This window comes from Staurois parvus, unplaced genomic scaffold (assembly GCF_062004578.1).
Source record: "Staurois parvus isolate SC_StPar_1 unplaced genomic scaffold, SC_StPar_1.0 ptg000860l, whole genome shotgun sequence".
Classification (NCBI taxonomy): domain Eukaryota; kingdom Metazoa; phylum Chordata; class Amphibia; order Anura; family Ranidae; genus Staurois; species Staurois parvus.
In genome coordinates this window covers 4,311,484-4,332,494 of record NW_028318656.1, presented here as the reverse complement: position 1 = coordinate 4,332,494, position 21,011 = coordinate 4,311,484, and the positions used below count along the sequence as shown (strand labels likewise).

At 48.7% G+C, this 21,011-nt stretch overlaps 13 non-coding genes across 13 annotated transcripts; all 13 read right to left on the bottom strand.

The window, feature by feature from the left end:
* Positions 1 to 2,556: 2,556 nt before the first annotated feature.
* Positions 2,557 to 2,627, bottom strand: TRNAG-GCC (transfer RNA glycine (anticodon GCC)). The gene has a single exon. It is a non-coding gene; the product is annotated as a tRNA-Gly (tRNA).
* A 1,622-nt stretch (positions 2,628 to 4,249) lies between these two features.
* On the bottom strand, positions 4,250 to 4,322 carry TRNAA-AGC (transfer RNA alanine (anticodon AGC)). The gene has a single exon. It is a non-coding gene; the product is annotated as a tRNA-Ala (tRNA).
* Positions 4,323 to 5,210: 888 nt separating this feature from the next.
* On the bottom strand, positions 5,211 to 5,281 carry TRNAG-GCC (transfer RNA glycine (anticodon GCC)). The gene has a single exon. It is a non-coding gene; the product is annotated as a tRNA-Gly (tRNA).
* A 1,622-nt stretch (positions 5,282 to 6,903) lies between these two features.
* On the bottom strand, positions 6,904 to 6,976 carry TRNAA-AGC (transfer RNA alanine (anticodon AGC)). Its single transcript has one exon. It is a non-coding gene; the product is annotated as a tRNA-Ala (tRNA).
* An 888-nt stretch (positions 6,977 to 7,864) lies between these two features.
* TRNAG-GCC (transfer RNA glycine (anticodon GCC)) lies at positions 7,865 to 7,935 on the bottom strand. Its single transcript has one exon. It is a non-coding gene; the product is annotated as a tRNA-Gly (tRNA).
* A 1,622-nt stretch (positions 7,936 to 9,557) lies between these two features.
* TRNAA-AGC (transfer RNA alanine (anticodon AGC)) lies at positions 9,558 to 9,630 on the bottom strand. The gene has a single exon. It is a non-coding gene; the product is annotated as a tRNA-Ala (tRNA).
* Positions 9,631 to 10,518: 888 nt separating this feature from the next.
* Positions 10,519 to 10,589, bottom strand: TRNAG-GCC (transfer RNA glycine (anticodon GCC)). Its single transcript has one exon. It is a non-coding gene; the product is annotated as a tRNA-Gly (tRNA).
* Positions 10,590 to 12,211: 1,622 nt separating this feature from the next.
* TRNAA-AGC (transfer RNA alanine (anticodon AGC)) lies at positions 12,212 to 12,284 on the bottom strand. Its single transcript has one exon. It is a non-coding gene; the product is annotated as a tRNA-Ala (tRNA).
* Positions 12,285 to 13,172: 888 nt separating this feature from the next.
* TRNAG-GCC (transfer RNA glycine (anticodon GCC)) lies at positions 13,173 to 13,243 on the bottom strand. The gene has a single exon. It is a non-coding gene; the product is annotated as a tRNA-Gly (tRNA).
* Positions 13,244 to 15,825: 2,582 nt separating this feature from the next.
* TRNAG-GCC (transfer RNA glycine (anticodon GCC)) lies at positions 15,826 to 15,896 on the bottom strand. The gene has a single exon. It is a non-coding gene; the product is annotated as a tRNA-Gly (tRNA).
* Positions 15,897 to 17,519: 1,623 nt separating this feature from the next.
* On the bottom strand, positions 17,520 to 17,592 carry TRNAA-AGC (transfer RNA alanine (anticodon AGC)). The gene has a single exon. It is a non-coding gene; the product is annotated as a tRNA-Ala (tRNA).
* Positions 17,593 to 18,481: 889 nt separating this feature from the next.
* On the bottom strand, positions 18,482 to 18,552 carry TRNAG-GCC (transfer RNA glycine (anticodon GCC)). Its single transcript has one exon. It is a non-coding gene; the product is annotated as a tRNA-Gly (tRNA).
* A 1,622-nt stretch (positions 18,553 to 20,174) lies between these two features.
* Positions 20,175 to 20,247, bottom strand: TRNAA-AGC (transfer RNA alanine (anticodon AGC)). Its single transcript has one exon. It is a non-coding gene; the product is annotated as a tRNA-Ala (tRNA).
* Between the last annotated feature and the right edge of the window lie 764 nt (positions 20,248 to 21,011).

The window sequence follows — 21,011 nt, the reverse complement described above, 5'->3', positions numbered from 1 at the left end:
TCGCCTGGCAGGTCTTAGAAAGTCCTGCTTCAGGCCTTGGTAGCCATCTCTGTGAATACATTCAGATGTGGGTCAAGTCCACCCAAAGACATGCTTTTCTTCAGCCGTACACACCACCACTGTGAAAATGTAGGACAGCCCATTGCATCTTTGAGGCTAGAAAGCCTTTCCATTGGAGAAGAAAAGCCAAGACTGGGCCAGAGCTTTTTCTAAGTACCTTTGACTTGGGGTTGACTTGTCTAACTCAACGGCACTGCCTAGTAATCTACCTTGCGACTTAGTCAGATGGAGCCACTCCCCATTCACATCCGTAGGAGATCTTTGGAGGGGCTCTACATTGGCCTCATGTGAGACTCTACAAAGTCAATAGGAGCTGCCTGAAACAGAGAGGAACAGATCTTTTCCCATCAAAGCCTTCTATAAGCAGAATGTGGAAAGTGGCCGTCGAGCGCCAGGCCAGGTGGCCTCCCAGCCAAAGAATTTCCTGGAGTTTTTGTCCCATGGGACCGGTAGCATATTACATCCTCCTATTTTTGCTACTTCTTCCCACCTGGAGCAGAGTGGCGCAGCGGAAGCGTGCTGGGCCCATAACCCAGAGGTCGATGGATCGAAACCATCCTCTGCTAACTTGGCTTTTTCCTCTGGCAAGCTCTGTTTCTTTGCTTAGGCAAAGGGCTTTGTTTCACCCACAAAATGCTTTGATTAATCAGGGAGCGCACCGCAGACAGCCCGGCAACAAACCCAGCCCTCGATACACCAAGTCCCTCACCCATGCTGTCTTTCAGGTGTTTGCTTTCACTTGCATAATGTGTCCATCATAAGACAAAACTCATACGATATGCCAACAGTCTGAACTGTGCAATTCATTTATATGTTCATAGATTTCTTAAGGGAGATTGTTGATAAATACTTCTGTCCCAAACAGAGGATCTTCTCCAACCCAGTCTGCATGAGGGCCACCATATTTCCTCTGACCGTTGACCTGTACAAGGTTAATATTACATCTTTCCATCCACTCCAGAAGGGAAGATTTATTGTCTTTATACAGAGTTGTAATCCAAGCCTCGCTCTCAGCGTTCATCATGTTGTTGTCCGTCATTGGAGAATGATCTGCTCTCTCCATGGGCCCTAATCAGTGGGCAGAAGGCTAGCCCCTAGTTCCCTCCAAAAGCCCTGTTCTGGTTGGGTCTGTCACACTTCTGTGTCAAGGAAGCGGGACCCGATTGTGGTGATAAAACCAGTGGAAAACTCTCAGCTTCTATATGGCACTTGCGCGTTTGGCACTAATGGACTATTGTCTCTTGGCCATGGAAGCCTGGCCGTGCTTTGGGTAATAGATTGCTTTGGTCCAACACTGCCTTGCGCCACTTCTGACAGGCAAAGGAAGCAATTTATGCTTTGTGTTAGTCCTTCTGTGTCAAGGTATTGGCTGATGCCACATCTGCCCGAGAGGGTCAACGCCATGGCACATGTTACGAGGATGACTCCTGCTTGGCGTTTTGACTAGAGAGGGGAGGCTTTTCCCACAGCGCTCAGTGCCGAGCCTGAAGAAAAAAAATGAAAAGCAGGTCTCACCCTTGAGGAAGGCTTTCCTTTGGAGGATGCGGGCATTGATCCCGCTACCTCTCGCATGCTAAGCGAGCACTCTACCACTTGAGCTAATCCCCGTTAGCTCTGGTACTTTTGCGCGCTCTAGTTGATCACTGCTCTCTGATGTGCTACGCGGAATAAAGTCCACCATCTGTTTTGTGTAACTGTGTTTCATTCAGCACAGCACAATGCAGCATCCCACTACTATATACCACCTGCCAGCAATCAACTCCTTCACTGCCACCAACAGTTGCCTCTCTCACTGGCACTGTTGCCAGAGATGCAATCTTCAAGCGCAAAGGATTCAAGATCACCTTTTTACCCCGTACGCTGCCTATTGACATGACACATTAGCTCTAGATTCCACAGACTCAAAGCATAGATATATTTGCTCATTTTTTACTACTTGCAGCTTCACATTTAAATGCTGTATATGTCTAAGATCACCCAGTTAAAAACACCCAGAATGCAATGTGGAAACCAACCATCAGATGGCAGCAGAACACCTACCACGTTAGACAGCTATAACTCCAGGCACCTCTCCGTGTCAGCATTGATGGGTTAGGCTCTGGCCGCTAGACACCAAGACAGCCTCCATTTTCCCAATTTCAAAGGTTTTCACTCTTCCTCCTCAGAGTTCCCTTTTGTCTTTCCTGAGACCTTGGACAGCAGAATCCCTTGGGAAGAAGCTCCTTCTCCAGCCAGTAGTGAGGGTTGTGGTGTTATCCATGGAACCCTTGGCGGCAGAGTCACACCTCCAAGCATGTCCGTGGGCGATTAACAACCGTTTCCTTCGGTATGGCCCCATGGCTTTCCATGATGTCATTTGGAGGAGGTGGTTTCAAAAACATTCACACCGACTAGCAGGTTCTAGACAATATACATGAGCCTTGACAAGGTACTCGATCTCGGGGGCGTCAGGGAACTGAGCTACCTGTGGGACGATAAATACAAAGCCACCCTAGTTGCATTGGCCGGGAATCGAACCCGGGCCTCCCGCGTGGCAGGCGAGAATTCTACCACTGAACCACCAATGCTCTTTGGCAGGAAACAGATTGCTTGCCTCGCCTGGCAGGTCTTAGAAAGTCCTGCTTCAGGCCTTGGTAGCCATCTCTGTGAATACATTCAGATGTGGGTCAAGTCCACCCAAAGACATGCTTTTCTTCAGCCGTACACACCACCACTGTGAAAATGTAGGACAGCCCATTGCATCTTTGAGGCTAGAAAGCCTTTCCATTGGAGAAGAAAAGCCAAGACTGGGCCAGAGCTTTTTCTAAGTACCTTTGACTTGGGGTTGACTTGTCTAACTCAATGGCACTGCCTAGTAATCTACCTTGCGACTTAGTCAGATGGAGCCACTCCCCATTCACATCCGTAGGAGATCTTTGGAGGGGCTCTACATTGGCCTCATGTGAGACTCTACAAAGTCAATAGGAGCTGCCTGAAACAGAGAGGAACAGATCTTTTCCCATCAAAGCCTTCTATAAGCAGAATGTGGAAAGTGGCCGTCGAGCGCCAGGCCAGGTGGCCTCCCAGCCAAAGAATTTCCTGGAGTTTTTGTCCCATGGGACCGGTAGCATATTATATCCTCCTATTTTTGCTGTTTCTTCCCACCTGGAGCAGAGTGGCGCAGCGGAAGCGTGCTGGGCCCATAACCCAGAGGTCGATGGATCGAAACCATCCTCTGCTAACTTGGCTTTTTCCTCTGGCAAGCTCTGTTTCTTTGCTTAGGCAAAGGGCTTTGTTTCACCCACAAAATGCTTTGATTAATCAGGGAGCGCACCGCAGACAGCCCGGCAACAAACCCAGCCCTCGATACACCAAGTCCCTCACACATGCTGTCTTTCAGGTGTTTGCTTTCACTTGCATAATGTGTCCATCATAAGACAAAACTCATACGATATGCCAACAGTCTGAACTGTGCAATTCATTTATATGTTCATAGATTTCTTAAGGGAGATTGTTGATAAATACTTCTGTCCCAAACAGAGGATCTTCTCCAACCCAGTCTGCATGAGGGCCACCATATTTCCTCTGACCGTTGACCTGTACAAGGTTAATATTACATCTTTCCATCCACTCCAGAAGGGAAGATTTATTGTCTTTATACAGAGTTGTAATCCAAGCCTCGCTCTCAGCGTTCATCATGTTGTTGTCCGTCATTGGAGAATGATCTGCTCTCTCCATGGGCCCTAATCAGTGGGCAGAAGGCTAGCCCCTAGTTCCCTCCAAAAGCCCTGTTCTGGTTGGGTCTGTCACACTTCTGTGTCAAGGAAGCGGGACCCGATTGTGGTGATAAAACCAGTGGAAAACTCTCAGCTTCCACATGGCACTTGCGCGTTTGGCACTAATGGACTATTGTCTCTTGGCCATGGAAGCCTGGCCGTGCTTTGGGTAATAGATTGCTTTGGTCCAACACTGCCTTGCGCCACTTCTGACAGGCAAAGCAAGCAATTTATGCTTTGTGTTAGTCCTTCTGTGTCAAGGTATTGGCTGATGCCACATCTGCCCGAGAGGGTCAACGCCATGGCACATGTTACGAGGATGACTCCTGCTTGGCGTTTTGACTAGAGAGGGGAGGCTTTTCCCACAGCGCTCAGTGCCGAGCCTGAAGAAAAAAAATGAAAAGCAGGTCTCACCCTTGAGGAAGGCTTTCCTTTGGAGGATGCGGGCATTGATCCCGCTACCTCTCGCATGCTAAGCGAGCGCTCTACCACTTGAGCTAATCCCCCTTGGCTCTGGATCTTTTGCGCGCTCTAGTTGATCACTGCTCTCTGATGTGCTACGCGGAATAAAGTCCACCATCTGTTTTGTGTAACTGTGTTTCATTCAGCACAGCACAATGCAGCATCCCACTACTATATACCACCTGCCAGCAATCAACTCCTTCACTGCCACCAACAGTTGCCTCTCTCACTGGCACTGTTGCCAGAGATGCAATCTTCAAGCGCAAAGGATTCAAGATCACCTTTTTACCCCGTACGCTGCCTATTGACATGACACATTAGGTCTAGATTCCACAGACTCAAAGCATAGATATATTTGCTCATTTTTTACTACTTGCAGCTTCACATTTAAATGCTGTATATGTCTAAGATCACCCAGTTAAAAACACTCAGAATGCAATGTGGAAACCAACCATCAGATGGCAGCAGAACACCTACCACGTTAGACAGCTATAACTCCAGGCACCTCTCCGTGTCAGCATTGATGGGTTAGGCTCTGTCCGCTAGACACCAAGACAGCCTCCATTTTCCCAATTTCAAAGGTTTTCACTCTTCCTCCTCAGAGTTCCCTTTTGTCTTTCCTGAGACCTTGGACAGCAGAATCCCTTGGGAAGAAGCTCCTTCTCCAGCCAGTAGTGAGGGTTGTGGTGTTATCCATGGAACCCTTGGCGGCAGAGTCACACCTCCAAGCATGTCCGTGGGCGATTAACAACCGTTTCCTTCGGTATGGCCCCATGGCTTTCCATGATGTCATTTGGAGGAGGTGGTTTCAAAAACATTCACACCGACTAGCAGGTTCTAGACAATATACATGAGCCTTGACAAGGTACTCGATCTCGGGGGCGTCAGGGAACTGAGCTACCTGTGGGACGATAAATACAAAGCCACCCTAGTTGCATTGGCCGGGAATCGAACCCGGGCCTCCCGCGTGGCAGGCGAGAATTCTACCACTGAACCACCAATGCTCTTTGGCAGGAAACAGACGGCTTGTCTCGCCTGGCAGGTCTTAGAAAGTCCTGCTTCAGGCCTTGGTAGCCATCTCTGTGAATACATTCAGATGTGGGTCAAGTCCACCCAAAGACATGCTTTTCTTCAGCCGTACACACCACCACTGTGAAAATGTAGGACAGCCCATTGCATCTTTGAGGCTAGAAAGCCTTTCCATTGGAGAAGAAAAGCCAAGACTGGGCCAGAGCTTTTTCTAAGTACCTTTGACTTGGGGTTGACTTGTCTAACTCAATGGCACTGCCTAGTAATCTACCTTGCGACTTAGTCAGATGGAGCCACTCCCCATTCACATCCGTAGGAGATCTTTGGAGGGGCTCTACATTGGCCTCATGTGAGACTCTACAAAGTCAATAGGAGCTGCCTGAAACAGAGAGGAACAGATCTTTTCCCATCAAAGCCTTCTATAAGCAGAATGTGGAAAGTGGCCGTCGAGCGCCAGGCCAGGTGGCCTCCCAGCCAAAGAATTTCCTGGAGTTTTTGTCCCATGGGACCGGTAGCATATTACATCCTCCTATTTTTGCTATTTCTTCCCACCTGGAGCAGAGTGGCGCAGCGGAAGCGTGCTGGGCCCATAACCCAGAGGTCGATGGATCGAAACCATCCTCTGCTAACTTGGCTTTTTCCTCTGGCAAGCTCTGTTTCTTTGCTTAGGCAAAGGGCTTTGTTTCACCCACAAAATGCTTTGATTAATCAGGGAGCGCACCGCAGACAGCCCGGCAACAAACCCAGCCCTCGATACACCAAGTCCCTCACACATGCTGTCTTTCAGGTGTTTGCTTTCACTTGCATAATGTGTCCATCATAAGACAAAACTCATACGATATGCCAACAGTCTGAACTGTGCAATTCATTTATATGTTCATAGATTTCTTAAGGGAGATTGTTGATAAATACTTCTGTCCCAAACAGAGGATCTTCTCCAACCCAGTCTGCATGAGGGCCACCATATTTCCTCTGACCGTTGACCTGTACAAGGTTAATATTACATCTTTCCATCCACTCCAGAAGGGAAGATTTATTGTCTTTATACAGAGTTGTAATCCAAGCCTCGCTCTCAGCGTTCATCATGTTGTTGTCCGTCATTGGAGAATGATCTGCTCTCTCCATGGGCCCTAATCAGTGGGCAGAAGGCTAGCCCCTAGTTCCCTCCAAAAGCCCTGTTCTGGTTGGGTCTGTCACACTTCTGTGTCAAGGAAGCGGGACCCGATTGTGGTGATAAAACCAGTGGAAAACTCTCAGCTTCTACATGGCACTTGCGCGTTTGGCACTAATGGACTATTGTCTCTTGGCCATGGAAGCCTGGCCGTGCTTTGGGTAATAGATTGCTTTGGTCCAACACTGCCTTGCGCCACTTCTGACAGGCAAAGCAAGCAATTTATGCTTTGTGTTAGTCCTTCTGTGTCAAGGTATTGGCTGATGCCACATCTGCCCGAGAGGGTCAACGCCATGGCACATGTTACGAGGATGACTCCTGCTTGGCGTTTTGACTAGAGAGGGGAGGCTTTTCCCACAGCGCTCAGTGCCGAGCCTGAAGAAAAAAAATGAAAAGCAGGTCTCACCCTTGAGGAAGGCTTTCCTTTGGAGGATGCGGGCATTGATCCCGCTACCTCTCGCATGCTAAGCGAGCGCTCTACCACTTGAGCTAATCCCCCTTGGCTCTGGTACTTTTGCGCGCTCTAGTTGATCACTGCTCTCTGATGTGCTACGCGGAATAAAGTCCACCATCTGTTTTGTGTAACTGTGTTTCATTCAGCACAGCACAATGCAGCATCCCACTACTATATACCACCTGCCAGCAATCAACTCCTTCACTGCCACCAACAGTTGCCTCTCTCACTGGCACTGTTGCCAGAGATGCAATCTTCAAGCGCAAAGGATTCAAGATCACCTTTTTACCCCGTACGCTGCCTATTGACATGACACATTAGGTCTAGATTCCACAGACTCAAAGCATAGATATATTTGCTCATTTTTTACTACTTGCAGCTTCACATTTAAATGCTGTATATGTCTAAGATCACCCAGTTAAAAACACTCAGAATGCAATGTGGAAACCAACCATCAGATGGCAGCAGAACACCTACCACGTTAGACAGCTATAACTCCAGGCACCTCTCCGTGTCAGCATTGATGGGTTAGGCTCTGTCCGCTAGACACCAAGACAGCCTCCATTTTCCCAATTTCAAAGGTTTTCACTCTTCCTCCTCAGAGTTCCCTTTTGTCTTTCCTGAGACCTTGGACAGCAGAATCCCTTGGGAAGAAGCTCCTTCTCCAGCCAGTAGTGAGGGTTGTGGTGTTATCCATGGAACCCTTGGCGGCAGAGTCACACCTCCAAGCATGTCCGTGGGCGATTAACAACCGTTTCCTTCGGTATGGCCCCATGGCTTTCCATGATGTCATTTGGAGGAGGTGGTTTCAAAAACATTCACACCGACTAGCAGGTTCTAGACAATATACATGAGCCTTGACAAGGTACTCGATCTCGGGGGCGTCAGGGAACTGAGCTACCTGTGGGACGATAAATACAAAGCCACCATAGTTGCATTGGCCGGGAATCGAACCCGGGCCTCCCGCGTGGCAGGCGAGAATTCTACCACTGAACCACCAATGCTCTTTGGCAGGAAACAGACGGCTTGCCTCGCCTGGCAGGTCTTAGAAAGTCCTGCTTCAGGCCTTGGTAGCCATCTCTGTGAATACATTCAGATGTGGGTCAAGTCCACCCAAAGACATGCTTTTCTTCAGCCGTACACACCACCACTGTGAAAATGTAGGACAGCCCATTGCATCTTTGAGGCTAGAAAGCCTTTCCATTGGAGAAGAAAAGCCAAGACTGGGCCAGAGCTTTTTCTAAGTACCTTTGACTTGGGGTTGACTTGTCTAACTCAATGGCACTGCCTAGTAATCTACCTTGCGACTTAGTCAGATGGAGCCACTCCCCATTCACATCCGTAGGAGATCTTTGGAGGGGCTCTACATTGGCCTCATGTGAGACTCTACAAAGTCAATAGGAGCTGCCTGAAACAGAGAGGAACATATCTTTTCCCATCAAAGCCTTCTATAAGCAGAATGTGGAAAGTGGCCGTCGAGCGCCAGGCCAGGTGGCCTCCCAGCCAAAGAATTTCCTGGAGTTTTTGTCCCATGGGACCGGTAGCATATTACATCCTCCTATTTTTGCTGTTTCTTCCCACCTGGAGCAGAGTGGCGCAGCGGAAGCGTGCTGGGCCCATAACCCAGAGGTCGATGGATCGAAACCATCCTCTGCTAACTTGGCTTTTTCCTCTGGCAAGCTCTGTTTCTTTGCTTAGGCAAAGGGCTTTGTTTCACCCACAAAATGCTTTGATTAATCAGGGAGCGCACCGCAGACAGCCCGGCAACAAACCCAGCCCTCGATACACCAAGTCCCTCACACATGCTGTCTTTCAGGTGTTTGCTTTCACTTGCATAATGTGTCCATCATAAGACAAAACTCATACGATATGCCAACAGTCTGAACTGTGCAATTCATTTATATGTTCATAGATTTCTTAAGGGAGATTGTTGATAAATACTTCTGTCCCAAACAGAGGATCTTCTCCAACCCAGTCTGCATGAGGGCCACCATATTTCCTCTGACCGTTGACCTGTACAAGGTTAGTATTACATCTTTCCATCCACTCCAGAAGGGAAGATTTATTGTCTTTATACAGAGTTGTAATCCAAGCCTCGCTCTCAGCGTTCATCATGTTGTTGTCCGTCATTGGAGAATGATCTGCTCTCTCCATGGGCCCTAATCAGTGGGCAGAAGGCTAGCCCCTAGTTCCCTCCAAAAGCCCTGTTCTGGTTGGGTCTGTCACACTTCTGTGTCAAGGAAGCGGGACCCGATTGTGGTGATAAAACCAGTGGAAAACTCTCAGCTTCTATATGGCACTTGCGCATTTGGCACTAATGGACTATTGTCTCTTGGCCATGGAAGCCTGGCCGTGCTTTGGGTAATAGATTGCTTTGGTCCAACACTGCCTTGCGCCACTTCTGACAGGCAAAGCAAGCAATTTATGCTTTGTGTTAGTCCTTCTGTGTCAAGGTATTTACTGATGCCACATCTGCCCGAGAGGGTCAACGCCATGGCACATGTTACGAGGATGACTCCTGCTTGGCGTTTTGACTAGAGAGGGGAGGCTTTTCCCACAGCGCTCAGTGCCGAGCCTGAAGAAAAAAAATGAAAAGCAGGTCTCACCCTTGAGGAAGGCTTTCCTTTGGAGGATGCGGGCATTGATCCCGCTACCTCTCGCATGCTAAGCGAGCGCTCTACCACTTGAGCTAATCCCCCTTGGCTCTGGTACTTTTGCGCGCTCTAGTTGATCACTGCTCTCTGATGTGCTACGCGGAATAAAGTCCACCATCTGTTTTGTGTAACTGTGTTTCATTCAGCACAGCACAATGCAGCATCCCACTACTATATACCACCTGCCAGCAATCAACTCCTTCACTGCCACCAACAGTTGCCTCTCTCACTGGCACTGTTGCCAGAGATGCAATCTTCAAGCGCAAAGGATTCAAGATCACCTTTTTACCCCGTACGCTGCCTATTGACATGACACATTAGGTCTAGATTCCACAGACTCAAAGCATAGATATATTTGCTCATTTTTTACTACTTGCAGCTTCACATTTAAATGCTGTATATGTCTAAGATCACCCAGTTAAAAACACCCAGAATGCAATGTGGAAACCAACCATCAGATGGCAGCAGAACACCTACCACGTTTGACAGCTATAACTCCAGGCACCTCTCCGTGTCAGCATTGATGGGTTAGGCTCTGGCCGCTAGACACCAAGACAGCCTCCATTTTCCCAATTTCAAAGGTTTTCACTCTTCCTCCTCAGAGTTCCCTTTTGTCTTTCCTGAGAAATTGGACAGCAGAATCCCTTGGGAAGAAGCTCCTTCTCCAGCCAGTAGTGAGGGTTGTGGTGTTATCCATGGAACCCTTGGCGGCAGAGTCACACTTCCAAGCATGTCCGTGGGCGATTAACAACCGTTTCCTTCGGTATGGCCCCATGGCTTTCCACGATGTCATTTGGAGGAGGTGGTTTCAAAAACATTCACACCGACTAGCAGGTTCTAGACAATATACATGAGCCTTGACAAGGTACTCGATCTCGGGGGCGTCAGGGAACTGAGCTACCTGTGGGACGATAAATACAAAGCCACCATAGTTGCATTGGCCGGGAATCGAACCCGGGCCTCCCGCGTGGCAGGCGAGAATTCTACCACTGAACCACCAATGCTCTTTGGCAGGAAACAGACGGCTTGCCTCGCCTGGCAGGTCTTAGAAAGTCCTGCTTCAGGCCTTGGTAGCCATCTCTGTGAATACATTCAGATGTGGGTCAAGTCCACCCAAAGACATGCTTTTCTTCAGCCGTACACACCACCACTGTGAAAATGTAGGACAGCCCATTGCATCTTTGAGGCTAGAAAGCCTTTCCATTGGAGAAGAAAAGCCAAGACTGGGCCAGAGCTTTTTCTAAGTACCTTTGACTTGGGGTTGACTTGTCTAACTCAATGGCACTGCCTAGTAATCTACCTTGCGACTTAGTCAGATGGAGCCACTCCCCATTCACATCCGTAGGAGATCTTTGGAGGGGCTCTACATTGGCCTCATGTGAGACTCTACAAAGTCAATAGGAGCTGCCTGAAACAGAGAGGAACATATCTTTTCCCATCAAAGCCTTCTATAAGCAGAATGTGGAAAGTGGCCGTCGAGCGCCAGGCCAGGTGGCCTCCCAGCCAAAGAATTTCCTGGAGTTTTTGTCCCATGGGACCGGTAGCATATTACATCCTCCTATTTTTGCTGTTTCTTCCCACCTGGAGCAGAGTGGCGCAGCGGAAGCGTGCTGGGCCCATAACCCAGAGGTCGATGGATCGAAACCATCCTCTGCTAACTTGGCTTTTTCCTCTGGCAAGCTCTGTTTCTTTGCTTAGGCAAAGGGCTTTGTTTCACCCACAAAATGCTTTGATTAATCAGGGAGCGCACCGCAGACAGCCCGGCAACAAACCCAGCCCTCGATACACCAAGTCCCTCACACATGCTGTCTTTCAGGTGTTTGCTTTCACTTGCATAATGTGTCCATCATAAGACAAAACTCATACGATATGCCAACAGTCTGAACTGTGCAATTCATTTATATGTTCATAGATTTCTTAAGGGAGATTGTTGATAAATACTTCTGTCCCAAACAGAGGATCTTCTCCAACCCAGTCTGCATGAGGGCCACCATATTTCCTCTGACCGTTGACCTGTACAAGGTTAGTATTACATCTTTCCATCCACTCCAGAAGGGAAGATTTATTGTCTTTATACAGAGTTGTAATCCAAGCCTCGCTCTCAGCGTTCATCATGTTGTTGTCCGTCATTGGAGAATGATCTGCTCTCTCCATGGGCCCTAATCAGTGGGCAGAAGGCTAGCCCCTAGTTCCCTCCAAAAGCCCTGTTCTGGTTGGGTCTGTCACACTTCTGTGTCAAGGAAGCGGGACCCGATTGTGGTGATAAAACCAGTGGAAAACTCTCAGCTTCTATATGGCACTTGCGCATTTGGCACTAATGGACTATTGTCTCTTGGCCATGGAAGCCTGGCCGTGCTTTGGGTAATAGATTGCTTTGGTCCAACACTGCCTTGCGCCACTTCTGACAGGCAAAGCAAGCAATTTATGCTTTGTGTTAGTCCTTCTGTGTCAAGGTATTTACTGATGCCACATCTGCCCGAGAGGGTCAACGCCATGGCACATGTTACGAGGATGACTCCTGCTTGGCGTTTTGACTAGAGAGGGGAGGCTTTTCCCACAGCGCTCAGTGCCGAGCCTGAAGAAAAAAAATGAAAAGCAGGTCTCACCCTTGAGGAAGGCTTTCCTTTGGAGGATGCGGGCATTGATCCCGCTACCTCTCGCATGCTAAGCGAGCGCTCTACCACTTGAGCTAATCCCCCTTGGCTCTGGTACTTTTGCGCGCTCTAGTTGATCACTGCTCTCTGATGTGCTACGCGGAATAAAGTCCACCATCTGTTTTGTGTAACTGTGTTTCATTCAGCACAGCACAATGCAGCATCCCACTACTATATACCACCTGCCAGCAATCAACTCCTTCACTGCCACCAACAGTTGCCTCTCTCACTGGCACTGTTGCCAGAGATGCAATCTTCAAGCGCAAAGGATTCAAGATCACCTTTTTACCCCGTACGCTGCCTATTGACATGACACATTAGGTCTAGATTCCACAGACTCAAAGCATAGATATATTTGCTCATTTTTTACTACTTGCAGCTTCACATTTAAATGCTGTATATGTCTAAGATCACCCAGTTAAAAACACTCAGAATGCAATGTGGAAACCAACCATCAGATGGCAGCAGAACACCTACCACGTTAGACAGCTATAACTCCAGGCACCTCTCCGTGTCAGCATTGATGGGTTAGGCTCTGTCCGCTAGACACCAAGACAGCCTCCATTTTCCCAATTTCAAAGGTTTTCACTCTTCCTCCTCAGAGTTCCCTTTTGTCTTTCCTGAGACCTTGGACAGCAGAATCCCTTGGGAAGAAGCTCCTTCTCCAGCCAGTAGTGGGGGTTGTGGTGTTATCCATGGAACCCTTGGCGGCAGAGTCACACCTCCAAGCATGTCCGTGGGCGATTAACAAGCGTTTCCTTCGGTATGGCCCCATGGCTTTCCACGATGTCATTTGGAGGAGGTGGTTTCAAAAACATTCACACCGACTAGCAGGTTCTAGATAATATACATGAGCCTTGACAAGGTACTCGATCTCGGGGGCGTCAGGGAACTGAGCTACCTGTGGGACAATAAATACAAAGCCACCCTAGTTGCATTGGCCGGGAATCGAACCCGGGCCTCCCGCGTGGCAGGCAAGAATTCTACCACTGAACCACCAATGCTCTTTGGCAGGAAACAGATGGCTTGCCTCGCCTGGCAGGTCTTTGAAAGTCCTGCTTCAGGCCTTGGTAGCCATCTCTGTGAATACATTCAGATGTGGGTCAAGTCCACCCAAAGACATGCTTTTCTTCAGCCGTACACACCACCACTGTGAAAATGTAGGACAGCCCATTGCATCTTTGAGGCTAGAAAGCCTTTCCATTGGAGAAGAAAAGCCAAGACTGGGCCAGAGCTTTGTCTAAGTACCTTTGACTTGGGGTTGACTTGTCTAACTCAATGGCACTGCCTAGTAATCTACCTTGCGACTTAGTCAGATGGAGCCACTCCCCATTCACATCCGTAGGAGATCTTTGGAGGGGCTCTACATTGGCCTCATGTGAGACTCTACAAAGTCAATAGGAGCTGCCTGAAACAGAGAGGAACAGATCTTTTCCCATCAAAGCCTTCTATAAGCAGAATGTGGAAAGTGGCCGTCGAGCGCCAGGCCAGGTGGCCTCCCAGCCAAAGAATTTCCTGGAGTTTTTGTCCCATGGGACCGGTAGCATATTACATCCTCCTATTTTTGCTGTTTCTTCCCACCTGGAGCAGAGTGGCGCAGCGGAAGCGTGCTGGGCCCATAACCCAGAGGTCGATGGATCGAAACCATCCTCTGCTAACTTGGCTTTTTCCTCTGGCAAGCTCTGTTTCTTTGCTTAGGCAAAGGGCTTTGTTTCACCCACAAAATGCTTTGATTAATCAGGGAGCGCACCGCAGACAGCCCGGCAACAAACCCAGCCCTCGATACACCAAGTCCCTCACACATGCTGTCTTTCAGGTGTTTGCTTTCCTTGCATAATGTGTCCATCATAAGACAAAACTCATACGATATGCCAACAGTCTGAACTGTGCAATTCATTTATATGTTCATAGATTTCTTAAGGGAGATTGTTGATAAATACTTCTGTCCCAAACAGAGGATCTTCTCCAACCCAGTCTGCATGAGGGCCACCATATTTCCTCTGACCGTTGACCTGTACAAGGTTAATATTACATCTTTCCATCCACTCCAGAAGGGAAGATTTATTGTCTTTATACAGAGTTGTAATCCAAGCCTCGCTCTCAGCGTTCATCATGTTGTTGTCCGTCATTGGAGAATGATCTGCTCTCTCCATGGGCCCTAATCAGTGGGCAGAAGGCTAGCCCCTAGTTCCCTCCAAAAGCCCTGTTCTGGTTGGGTCTGTCACACTTCTGTGTCAAGGAAGCGGGACCCGATTGTGGTGATAAAACCAGTGGAAAACTCTCAGCTTCTACATGGCACTTGCGCGTTTGGCACTAATGGACTATTGTCTCTTGGCCATGGAAGCCTGGCCGTGCTTTGGGTAATAGATTGCTTTGGTCCAACACTGCCTTGCGCCACTTCTGACAGGCAAAGCAAGCAATTTATGCTTTGTGTTAGTCCTTCTGTGTCAAGGTATTGGCTGATGCCACATCTGCCCGAGAGGGTCAACGCCATGGCACATGTTACGAGGATGACTCCTGCTTGGCGTTTTGACTAGAGAGGGGAGGCTTTTCCCACAGCGCTCAGTGCCGAGCCTGAAGAAAAAATATGAAAAGCAGGTCTCACCCTTGAGGAAGGCTTTCCTTTGGAGGATGCGGGCATTGATCCCGCTACCTCTCGCATGCTAAGCGAGCGCTCTACCGCTTGAGCTAATACCCCTTGGCTCTGGTACTTTTGCGCGCTCTAGTTGATCACTGCTCTCTGATGTGCTACGTGGAATAAAGTCCACCATCTGTTTTGTGTAACTGTGTTTCATTCAGCACAGCACAATGCAGCATCCCACTACTATATACCACCTGCCAGCAATCAACTCCTTCACTGCCACCAACAGTTGCCTCTCTCACTGGCACTGTTGCCAGAGATGCAATCTTCAAGCGCAAAGGATTCAAGATCACCTTTTTACCCCGTACGCTGCCTATTGACATGACACATTAGGTCTAGATTCCACAGACTCAAAGCATAGATATATTTGCTCATTTTTTACTACTTGCAGCTTCACATTTAAATGCTGTATATGTCTAAGATCACCCAGTTAAAAACACCCAGAATGCAATGTGGAAACCAACCATCAGATGGCAGCAGAACACCTACCACGTTTGACAGCTATAACTCCAGGCACCTCTCCGTGTCAGCATTGATGGGTTAGGCTCTGGCCGCTAGACACCAAGACAGCCTCCATTTTCCCAATTTCAAAGGTTTTCACTCTTCCTCCTCAGAGTTCCCTTTTGTCTTTCCTGAGAAATTGGACAGCAGAATCCCTTGGGAAGAAGCTCCTTCTCCAGCCAGTAGTGAGGGTTGTGGTGTTATCCATGGAACCCTTGGCGGCAGAGTCACACTTCCAAGCATGTCCGTGGGCGATTAACAACCGTTTCCTTCGGTATGGCCCCATGGCTTTCCACGATGTCATTTGGAGGAGGTGGTTTCAAAAACATTCACACCGACTAGCAGGTTCTAGACAATATACATGAGCCTTGACAAGGTACTCGATCTCGGGGGCGTCAGGAAACTGAGCTACCTGTGGGACGATAAATACAAAGCCACCCTAGTTGCATTGGCCGGGAATCGAACCCGGGCCTCCCGCGTGGCAGGCAAGAATTCTACCACTGAACCACCAATGCTCTTTGGCAGGAAACAGACGGCTTGCCTCGCCTGGCAGGTCTTAGAAAGTCCTGCTTCAGGCCTTGGTAGCCATCTCTGTGAATACATTCAGATGTGGGTCAAGTCCACCCAAAGACATGCTTTTCTTCAGCCGTACACACCACCACTGTGAAAATGTAGGACAGCCCATTGCATCTTTGAGGCTAGAAAGCCTTTCCATTGGAGAAGAAAAGCCAAGACTGGGCCAGAGCTTTTTCTAAGTACCTTTGACTTGGGGTTGACTTGTCTAACTCAACGGCACTGCCTAGTAATCTACCTTGCGACTTAGTCAGATGGAGCCACTCCCCATTCACATCCGTAGGAGATCTTTGGAGGGGCTCTACATTGGCCTCATGTGAGACTCTACAAAGTCAATAGGAGCTGCCTGAAACAGAGAGGAACAGATCTTTTCCCATCAAAGCCTTCTATAAGCAGAATGTGGAAAGTGGCCGTCGAGCGCCAGGCCAGGTGGCCTCCCAGCCAAAGAATTTCCTGGAGTTTTTGTCCCATGGGACCGGTAGCATATTACATCCTCCTATTTTTGCTATTTCATCCCATCTGGAGCAGAGTGGCGCAGCGGAAGCGTGCTGGGCCCATAACCCAGAGGTCGATGGATCGAAACCATCCTCTGCTAACTTGGCTTTTTCCTCTGGCAAGCTCTGTTTCTTTGCTTAGGCAAAGGGCTTTGTTTCACCCACAAAATGCTTTGATTAATCAGGGAGCGCACCGCAGACAGCCCGGCAACAAACCCAGCCCTCAGATACACCAAGTCCCTCACACATGCTGTCTTTCAGGTGTTTGCTTTCACTTGCATAATGTGTCCATCATAAGACAAAACTCATACGATATGCCAACAGTCTGAACTGTGCAATTCATTTATATGTTCATAGATTTCTTAAGGGAGATTGTTGATAAATACTTCTGTCCCAAACAGAGGATCTTCTCCAACCCAGTCTGCATGAGGGCCACCATATTTCCTCTGACCGTTGACCTGTACAAGGTTAATATTACATCTTTCCATCCACTCCAGAAGGGAAGATTTATTGTCTTTATACAGAGTTGTAATCCAAGCCTCGCTCTCAGTGTTCATCATGTTGTTGTCCGTCATTGGAGAATGATCTGCTCTCTCCATGGGCCCTAATCAGTGGGCAGAAGGCTAGCCCCTAGTTCCCTCCAAAAGCCCTGTTCTGGTTGGGTCTGTCACACTTCTGTGTCAAGGAAGCGGGACCCGATTGTGGTGATAAAACCAGTGGAAAACTCTCAGCTTCTACATGGCACTTGCGCGTTTGGCACTAATGGACTATTGTCTCTTGGCCATGGAAGCCTGGCCGTGCTTTGGGTAATAGATTGCTTTGGTCCAACACTGCCTTGCGCCACTTCTGACAGGCAAAGCAAGCAATTTATGCTTTGTGTTAGTCCTTCTGTGTCAAGGTATTGGCTGATGCCACATCTGCCCGAGAGGGTCAACGCCATGGCACATGTTACGAGGATGACTCCTGCTTGGCGTTTTGACTAGAGAGGGGAGGCTTTTCCCACAGCGCTCAGTGCCGAGCCTGAAGAAAAAAAATGAAAAGCAGGTCTCACCCTTGAGGAAGGCTTTCCTTTGGAGGATGCGGGCATTGATCCCGCTACCTCTCGCATGCTAAGCGAGCGCTCTACCACTTGAGCTAATCCCCCTTGGCTCCGGTGCTTTCTTTGCGCTCTCGTTGATCACTGCTCTCTGATGTGCTACGCGGAATAAAGTCCACCATCTGTTTTGTGTAACTGTGTTTCATTCAGCACAGCACTATGCAGCATCCCTCTACTATATACCACCTGCCAGCAATCAACTCCTTCACTGCCACCAACAGTTGCCTCTCTCACTGGCACTGTTGCCAGAGATGCAATCTTCAAGCGCAAAGGATTCAAGATCACCTTTTTACCCCGTACGCTGCCTATTGACATGACACATTAGGTCTAGATTCTACAGACTCAAAGCATAGATATATTTGCTCATTTTTTACTACTTGCAGCTTCACATTTAAATGCTGTATATGTCTAAGATCACCCAGTTAAAAACACCCAGAATGCAATGTGGAAACCAACCATCAGATGGCAGCAGAACACCTACCACGTTAGACAGCTATAACTCCAGGCACCTCTCCGTGTCAGCATTGATGGGTTAGGCTCTGTCCGCTAGACACCAAGACAGCCTCCATTTTCCCAATTTCAAAGGTTTTCACTCTTCCTCCTCAGAGTTCCCTTTTGTCTTTCCTGAGACCTTGGACAGCATAATCCCTTGGGAAGAAGCTCCTTCTCCAGCCAGTAGTGAGGGTTGTGGTGTTATCCATGGAACCCTTGGCGGCAGAGTCACACCTCCAAGCATGTCCGTGGGCGATTAACAACCGTTTCCTTCGGTATGGCCCCATGGCTTTCCATGATGTCATTTGGAGGAGGTGGTTTCAAAAACATTCACACCGACTAGCAGGTTCTAGACAATATACATGAGCCTTGACAAGGTACTCGATCTCGGGGGCGTCAGGGAACTGAGCTACCTGTGGGACGATAAATACAAAGCCACCCTAGTTGCATTGGCCGGGAATCGAACCCGGGCCTCCCGCGTGGCAGGCGAGAGTTCTACCACTGAACCACCAATGCTCTTTGGCAGGAAACAGACGGCTTGCCTCGCCTGGCAGGTCTTAGAAAGTCCTGCTTCAGGCCTTGGTAGCCATCTCTGTGAATACATTCAGATGTGGGTCAAGTCCACCCAAAGACATGCTTTTCTTCAGCCGTACACACCACCACTGTGAAAATGTAGGACAGCCCATTGCATCTTTGAGGCTAGAAAGCCTTTCCATTGGAGAAGAAAAGCCAAGACTGGGCCAGAGCTTTTTCTAAGTACCTTTGACTTGGGGTTGTCTTGTCTAACTCAACGGCACTGCCTAGTAATCTACCTTGCGACTTAGTCAGATGGAGCCACTCCCCATTCACATCCGTAGGAGATCTTTGGAGGGGCTCTACATTGGCCTCATGTGAGACTCTACAAAGTCAATAGGAGCTGCCTGAAACAGAGAGGAACATATCTTTTCCCATCAAAGCCTTCTATAAGCAGAATGTGGAAAGTGGCCGTCGAGCGCCAGGCCAGGTGGCCTCCCAGCCAAAGAATTTCCTGGAGTTTTTGTCCCATGGGACCGGTAGCATATTACATCCTCCTATTTTTGCTATTTCTTCCCACCTGGAGCAGAGTGGCGCAGCGGAAGCGTGCTGGGCCCATAACCCAGAGGTCGATGGATCGAAACCATCCTCTGCTAACTTGGCTTTTTCCTCTGGCAAGCTCTGTTTCTTTGCTTAGGCAAAGGGCTTTGTTTCACCCACAAAATGCTTTGATTAATCAGGGAGCGCACCGCAGACAGCCCGGCAACAAACCCAGCCCTCGATACACCAAGTCCCTCACACATGATGTCTTTCAGGTGTTTGCTTTCACTTGCATAATGTGTCCATCATAAGACAAAACTCATACGATATGCCAACAGTCTGAACTGTGCAATTCATTTATATGTTCATAGATTTCTTAAGGGAGATTGTTGATAAATACTTCTGTCCCAAACAGAGGATCTTCTCCAACCCAGTCTGCATGAGGGCCACCATATTTCCTCTGACCGTTGACCTGTACAAGGTTAATATTACATCTTTCCATCCACTCCAGAAGGGAAGATTTATTGTCTTTATACAGAGTTGTAATCCAAGCCTCGCTCTCAGCGTTCATCATGTTGTTGTCCGTCATTGGAGAATGATCTGCTCTCTCCATGGGCCCTAATCAGTGGGCAGAAGGCTAGCCCCTAGTTCCCTCCAAAAGCCCTGTTCTGGTTGGGTCTGTCACACTTCTGTGTCAAGGAAGCGGGACCCGATTGTGGTGATAAAACCAGTGGAAAACTCTCAGCTTCTACATGGCACTTGCGCGTTTGGCACTAATGGACTATTGTCTCTTGGCCATGGAAGCCTGGCCGTGCTTTGGGTAATAGATTGCTTTGGTCCAACACTGCCTTGCGCCACTTCTGACAGGCAAAGCAAGCAATTTATGCTTTGTGTTAGTCCTTCTGTGTCAAGGTATTGGCTGATGCCACATCTGCCCGAGAGGGTCAACGCCATGGCACATGTTACGAGGATGACTCCTGCTTGGCGTTTTGACTAGAGAGGGGAGGCTTTTCCCACAGCGCTCAGTGCCGAGCCTGAAGAAAAAAAATGAAAAGCAGGTCTCACCCTTGAGGAAGGCTTTCCTTTGGAGGATGCGGGCATTGATCCCGCTACCTCTCGCATGCTAAGCGAGCGCTCTACCACTTGAGCTAATCCCCCTTGGCTCTGGTACTTTTGCACGCTCTAGTTGATCACTGCTCTCTGATGTGCTACGCGGAATAAAGTCCACCATCTGTTTTGTGTAACTGTGTTTCATTCAGCACAGCACAATGCAGCATCCCACTACTATATACCACCTGCCAGCAATCAACTCCTTCACTGCCACCAACAGTTGCCTCTCTCACTGGCACTGTTGCCAGAGATGCAATCTTCAAGCGCAAAGGATTCAAGATCACCTTTTTACCCCGTACGCTGCCTATTGACATGACACATTAGGTCTAGATTCCACAGACTCAAAGCATAGATATATTTGCTCATTTTTTACTACTTGCAGCTTCACATTTAAATGCTGTATATGTCTAAGATCACCCAGTTAAAAACACCCAGAATGCAATGTGGAAACCAACCATCAGATGGCAGCAGAACACCTACCACGTTAGACAGCTATAACTCCAGGCACCTCTCCGTGTCAGCATTGATGGGTTAGGCTCTGTCCGCTAGACACCAAGACAGCCTCCATTTTCCCAATTTCAAAGGTTTTCACTCTTCCTCCTCAGAGTTCCCTTTTGTCTTTCCTGAGACCTTGGACAGCAGAATCCCTTGGGAAGAAGCTCCTTCTCCAGCCAGTAGTGAGGGTTGTGGTGTTATCCATGGAACCCTTGGCGGCAGAGTCACACCTCCAAGCATGTCCGTGGGCGATTAACAACCGTTTCCTTCGGTAAGGCCCCATGGCTTTCCATGATGTCATTTGGAGGAGGTGGTTT